Genomic DNA, 7,011 nt, shown 5'->3' with positions numbered 1-7,011 from the left:
TGAGTGTAAATAAAATACTTTTATTTCAGCACTATGGAATCACAAAGGAATTGTTCATTTTCCGTAGACCTTAAAATGGGTGTATGAGAACCATCAATACACCGGGTATCTTGAATTTGTCGAAGAAATATTGCTTTATTTCATTAAACGATGTTGTATCCAATTCGATCCATTTTTCGCATAAGCTTCTTTCCAGAAGTGGCATCATTGTATTGAACACTGATGAAACAGTTGGTTGAGCCATGTTTGGAACACGGTTGTATCCAAAATATTATGGAATGCTTCTCGACTAAGTATGATATACTGCCGAAACCTTGAAACAAAAGAATAATTATTATCATTTATATCGGAATCGTATTAAGACAAACTCACTCATTTTCACTTAGCGAAAAAGAGTCACTTTTATCCCTCAACTCTCGCCTCTGTGGAATAAGCGTGCTCTCTTCTTCACTATCGCTATCGTAAAAAAAATTGGCGATCTTTTCTTTTTAATCACAATATCAAATAAAATTTATTTTCCGACATTGATATTCGCAATAGCCGTGAAGTTTGCTTTGTTTACAAACCCCAAATCTTGACATTTCTCTTCGAGACAAATTTCGGTCGGAATCTAGTACACTGAAAATAATAACTCGAAAAAGATACATAATACTAAAATCGATTCGATTCGAGTTTGAATTATCTCGAAACGAGTTACTCGTTTCGAAATGCGCAATGTTACCTTTGGTTTTTCGACATTAGTTTGTATGAGGCCAACTCTTCTCTATCAGATTAGTTGACCCCAAGGAAAGTGAAGTGGAAGGTAAAACGTAATATCAGAATTGCTGTTCGGACGTATCCCGTATGTTTGAACTTACGTTTGAACACGGTTGATTGTCGTGATTCAGCACAAAACAAAAAGCAAACAAAGCTGCAAATTATGCGGCAGTGGCGGTACCACGATCAAAGCACTCCCTGAATCACATTAGCCGAGCCAGCTGGCGAAAGCATATGCATAAAGGTTACTAGGTTACTATTTTCAACGACAACTGTTTATTTATTATACTGCTTCAAATACCTTCGACGAAATCAAATGTAACCATACCAACGTAAGTAATAACATAAACAAATCCAATCTTTTCGTCTTGCCATTCCTCATACGTCTTTTCTAAATAGTGTAAATTACGAGTCACCTGTTAACTCCACCATCTTGGTTGACCCTAAGGCAATTTTAAATTACTAAAATTTATATGATTTTTTTTTCTTGGCGTTATTTACCTACTAGAAGTACGTTGTTCTGCCCCTTATTCCAACTATTTTCTATGAATTTTCAGCTATTCTTACAAAAACTTACCATTATAATATAAAATTATCTCTAGACACAACTTAATAATATTCAAAAAACATATAGTTTTAGTAAGATCTTCGACTGATCTTACATCGCATTCAATTGGTTTCCAGAGAAGTCTCCATTTAGCGTTGATGGCACCGATAGCACATTCGATCTTTCCTATGGATAGTCTGGAGCAAGACGGGTCTATGGTACTAGGTGAGGCCGTTTCGTCACTAAGTTGGTTAGGGGAGCGGTATATGGAAACAGTACGGAAGAAAGCAGAAGGGGAATTATTTCCTTGAAGCGTGAAAGAGACAGACTGATCACGAGCGAGCTTGGGCGCAAGCGTATTGTGTTTTGTTTACAAACAAAAACAGTAGACTTCCAAGATGGCTGAAGAGTGGTTTTAGCAAGTTGGCCCACCTTAGGATATTCTTCTACGCGCCTTGGTCTGGAGTTGAAATGTTCTTCTGGAGCTGTGCAATCTCGTCGAGCATATGGTCTCAAAATCTAAGTGGTGCGGACTCAATTCACTTCATTTTCAAGCAAAATAATGCATGCTTTCAAGCGATTTCTTGCAATAAATTCTCAGACCACCAGAGATGCTAGATTTACAAATATGTTTGTAAATTTACAGACATATCTGTAAAACACTTTATTTTTTGTTGTAGACTTTTTGGGTATAACAATATTTCACAGGTTTTTAAAAATAAGAGGCTATTCATCACATCAAAGACATTTGACTCACCATACGACATTTTTGTATAGTTTTAATACAGAAATGTTTTTTTAATTTTTTATTAATTCGTTTATTTTTACAGGCACAGTTACATAAGTTTAAAGGAGCTGAATTCTTAACTAAACATATTAACTATATCTATATATCTATGAACAATTTTCCTTAATTCTATTGTTTATAAGGTAGAAAACCGATTACTCGCGGTAGACTCGAGTTTAGAAGGGTGACATATTTTTATCAGGAATACCCAGCAAACATTAAATCGCATAACAAGCGTATATATAACATCATATGCCCTAAAATTTGGTTGGCATATAATGCGCCAAACTGGCATATGCATGCAAAAGTGGAGGCCATATACATACATGGCAAATGCTTACCGAATTTGTTTGGATGAATATGCAACTTTAACCGGCTATAATAGCGATTATGTTGGAATTGAATTGCGATCTAATATGAATATATTCATGAATTGTCAAAGCACCAAATACGACTTTTGCCATACTCATATACGATTTATTACAGACATAGAAAAAAAACAAATGGCGCAAAATATTTTCGTGAAATGTTTATTATAACCTCACGAATCGCCATTTTAATATATGAGTATTTATGTTCGTACAAATAATAATTGATTGATTGACTTATGTGAGTGGAATATGAATGTTTAAAATGACACAGATTGATGTTTGGTGAAAACTGCTCTGATGTGGGTTCGAACTCCGGTCGTCTGGATTATCATCCACCAGCTATCTCGCGCGGCTATCTGAAATTTAATTCAACAGCAGTTAAAACTTTCGAGTGCATCAGCATTTCATTGACATTTCAATATGATGTAATATGTTCTGTATTAGGATCTAATATGATTACTGTTTCATGATTTTCTTCAGCATGCAACACGATTTACTACAGTACTGAATCGATTTAAATTATACGCTTATACGACACATAAACTGCATCAGCGTAATATACGCATATGATGCGGATTAAATATATTTTACGACAATATACATTATAAAATTGATGTTTCTTATACCGAATTGCGACTTAATTTGATAATGGTATATAAAATCGAGTTTTTACATTTTATGCAATTTCAAATATACACGATACATACTTTGATTTATATTATATGCGATTCTGATTTATTCGGATTTCTTGTAAGACTTGGCACGTGCAAAATTATACGATTTAATGTTTGCTGGGTAGGATGGGATATAAGGATATGTTGGGAATGTTCACACTCCCACTCTCACTCACACTCATCACACTCAATTCTTAAACCTATTTTATAACTACTATGTATTTACATTTCAACTAAATACAGAAAAGTTATTATATTTAGTTTAGATTAATACACATGACGTTAGACCAGCGATACTCAACCTGCGGCCCGGCAGACTTTCTGGTTGGCCCATCTGGTGTGTATGAAGTTTGGAGCTCATACACATAAGTACTTTTGCCCTGACATCATTGCAGACGAAAGAGAGGATATGATTATTCACAATTAATGAAAAATTGCTTCCTCAGCAGGTAGGGAAAAATCTTGAACGAAAATTGTCTCTGATAATTATGTTCTGTTCTGGATAAGATTGTTTTGCTGAAATTCAAGGAGATTTATAGAAAAATAGTTAAGTTAGGTACAGGACTATGTCTTCTAAGTATTTAAACAACATCGAATAACAATTTTTATTCTATTTTCAACAACTTGCATTTGCTTTCGGGTCTGCTTATGACGAAATATGGATTACTGTTCGATACTGTTACCACAGACATGGTTCATGGCCGTGTGGTGATCTAAAGCATGTATAGCTTTTCATGGCGGATGGAAAATATACACTGCATTTTCTTATAAATTTCACCAACGACAAGATCGCAAGCCTTGGTGGATGTCCAACATATCAACGAAGAAGTACTGATTTTTATAAAAATTAACAACGCGTATGTATGTGTATGTATGTATGTGTAGATCGTTGAAACATTTAAACACACTTACAACACATAAGTTATTTTTTATTTTACAATTAACATATAGTGGTTCTCAGATTTTCGTCAAAAGTGGTAATTTTGTTTTTTATCGCAAAACATTAGACCCGTATTTTTTTATTTTTTCAGTAGAATGCCCATTCCCATTATAGTGTGGTCCGAAAAATCATTTTTTCCGCTTTTTCCCAAAAATGACAAATGAATATTAATAACTTTTGAATCACTGAACCGATTTTTATAATCGACATATAAAATTGAAACTAATGACCTGCCCTTTCATTAAAAAATACTTAACTTGCGAAAAAAATAATTTTATTTTAGTAATTATTGATTGCAGTGAAAATATTGAATTTCAGAATTACATTGTAATTAGCACTATAAGCCGTGGAATTTACGCCATACCACTTCCAGAAAACATTTATACACCAAATTTGTAAGATAAAACCTAAGGCCTAAAAATTATTTGAATTAACTAAATATACGTATTATTGTAGCTTAAAGCTTCACATACTAAAACGTGGTGCTCAATTAGAGTTGGTGACCCTAACCCAACATTTCTTTAAGAAATTTGGTGTATAAATGTTTTCTGGAAGTGGTATGGCGTAAATTCCACGGCTTATAGTGCTAATTACAATGTAATTAATAGCTAGGATGTAAGTATAATATCTAGTCCTGTACAGCAGAGTATAGATTTAGTTAGATTTAAGATTTTATAATAAATTTGATCACAAGCCACGACTCAACAATGCCTATTGATCTACACAATGCTCCATTCTTTTATGACCCAGTAGCGTTACATGGCATTCTTCTATCGCCATGTCACTTGTTGACAGCTGACGCCACGTCGTAGCGTGAGGCGTTGCTGCGATGAGGGGTCTCGTCGTAACAGCAGTGGTTTTTTTTATGACTTTGGACTAGAGGGCGCTATATTTTTTTATATTTTTTCTTGAAAGCTGTGATTTTTTACATAACATATCTCGATATCAGAGATGCTATTTTTTCGTTTTTTAGATATGATTTGAAAAATCATTTTCCCCTTTTGTCCAAATATAACTTTCTGCAAAAAATCATAACATTTGAATTACTGAACCGATTTAGATGATCGATATATTACATTGAAGCCAATAAGCAAAATTTGAAAAAAATGTCACACTTGCAGGAAGATTGGATTCTAGTCGCATAGGTCTAGTTTAGTCACATAGGAATATTGATCGAAGACTTAAAACATGTTAAATTTACAAAATTATAGTTTAAAAACGATAATTATAGCATCTCTGATATCGAGATATGTTAGGTAAATAATCCTCAGCTTTCCATAAGAAATATACAAAAATATAGCGCTCCTATCTTTAACCGAGAAAACTATGAAAAACTAACTCAATCAATAATTACAAAAACAAATTTCATTCGCAAAAGTAATATGTTTTTTTAAAGAAAAATAACTCGTAAGCTTCAATTTGATATGTCGATGATATGAATCGGTCCAATAGTTCAAAAGTTATGACTTTTTGTAGTGGGAAAAATGGGGAAAATTGGTTTTTCGAACCATCGATTAGTTTTGAAAAATCATACACCCATACCTCGCTTTACGGCCTAGATACGTTCCATGAAACTTGGCCGCAAAGCGAAAAGCCGTATAAAAAATCAGTTGTGTTTCGACGTCGAAAATTGTTTTTTTGCCGTTATAGCGAAACATTTTAGACCGCAAAACGAAAACATGCCTAAGTTGAAGAGGGCCGTTATAGTGAAAAGCCGTATGAAGAGCGGCCGTGTAGCGAGGTATGAGTGTATTTCAAAAACGAAAAAAAATAGCATCTCTGATATCGAGATATTTTATGAAAAAAATTCTCAGCTTTCATGAAAAAATATTTAAAAAGAGCTATATAAATACACCCCTAGTCTAAAGCCATGAGAACATTAAAAAACGACTACAATCAATAATTACGAAAATAGGATCCATATTCTCTGCAATTTCAATGTTTTTCGATTAAAGTTCATTGGCTTCAATTTGATATGTCGATCATCTGAATCGGTTAAGTGGTTCGAAAGTTATAAATTTTTGAAAAAAGTCATTTTGGGAAAAAGTGGAAAGGAATTGATTTTTTGGATCACCCTAAAATGGAAATGGGCACCCTAATGAAAAAATAAAAAATACGAGTCTAATGTTTTGCGATAAAGAACAAAATAACAAAATTACCACTTTTGACGAAGATCTGAGAACCACTATAATGGTTTGGCATGGAAAGACATTTCTATAGATCTGCACACTTTTACAGACTTTTTCACATTTTTTATAAACATTCACATGTTTTTACAGACTTTTTTTTTAAATCATCTGGCATCTCTTCCTTCCACTTTTTATCGAATATTTTCAAATCGCAGGTGTAAACATTTACGTGACTCTGACTTCGTTTGTTTTTAATTCGTTCGGGAAAACGTTACGTCAAAGAAAGGGGACATGAAAAATGCGTTGCTCAGTGAAAGGCTGAGATGCTCTTTCAGAGATGCAATGGTTAATTAAACAATTGACGGAAAAATGTAGTTCGTTCATTTTATAATTTTAATTATTTTTGCCCTTGACAACAATACCTCTTTTACAGTGTTCATTATTATAAGAAAAATAACACTCCTGATCGTTGGATCTCTTTTGACATTTTAATTGGATCTTTTTTGACAGCCGTTTTGATTCAGTCCGCACTACCTAGCTCAAAATATGTGCCAATACAGTAATTCACATTTAATGCGACATGTCGATGCACCACTCATTGGAGGCGATTTTTGGACATTTTCGATGATAGTGGTACAATGTCGACGTCTGGTGGCGACTTCCAATGTGGGGCCATAATTTGGGCCCCGAACTCGATGTTTACAAAAATGTCCAATTAAACGTGCCGCATAACAGGTCTGTCCAATTAGCAAAATGTCGTGTTAAATGTAAATTACTGTATGTACCACTCCTTTGGCAGCACTGCCC

At 33.9% G+C, this 7,011-nt stretch overlaps 1 long non-coding RNA gene across 1 annotated transcript; it reads right to left on the bottom strand.

The window, feature by feature from the left end:
• On the bottom strand, positions 1-471 carry LOC129771938 (uncharacterized). Its single transcript, XR_008742508.1, has 2 exons — positions 373-471; positions 1-313 (listed from the first exon to the last, which is right to left on the bottom strand). It is a non-coding gene; the product is annotated as an uncharacterized LOC129771938 (long non-coding RNA).
• Positions 472-7,011: the final 6,540 nt, after the last annotated feature.

Source organism: Toxorhynchites rutilus, chromosome 1 (genome assembly GCF_029784135.1).
Source record: "Toxorhynchites rutilus septentrionalis strain SRP chromosome 1, ASM2978413v1, whole genome shotgun sequence".
NCBI lineage: Eukaryota > Metazoa > Arthropoda > Insecta > Diptera > Culicidae > Toxorhynchites > Toxorhynchites rutilus.
This window is presented reverse-complemented; position numbering and strand designations above follow the sequence as displayed.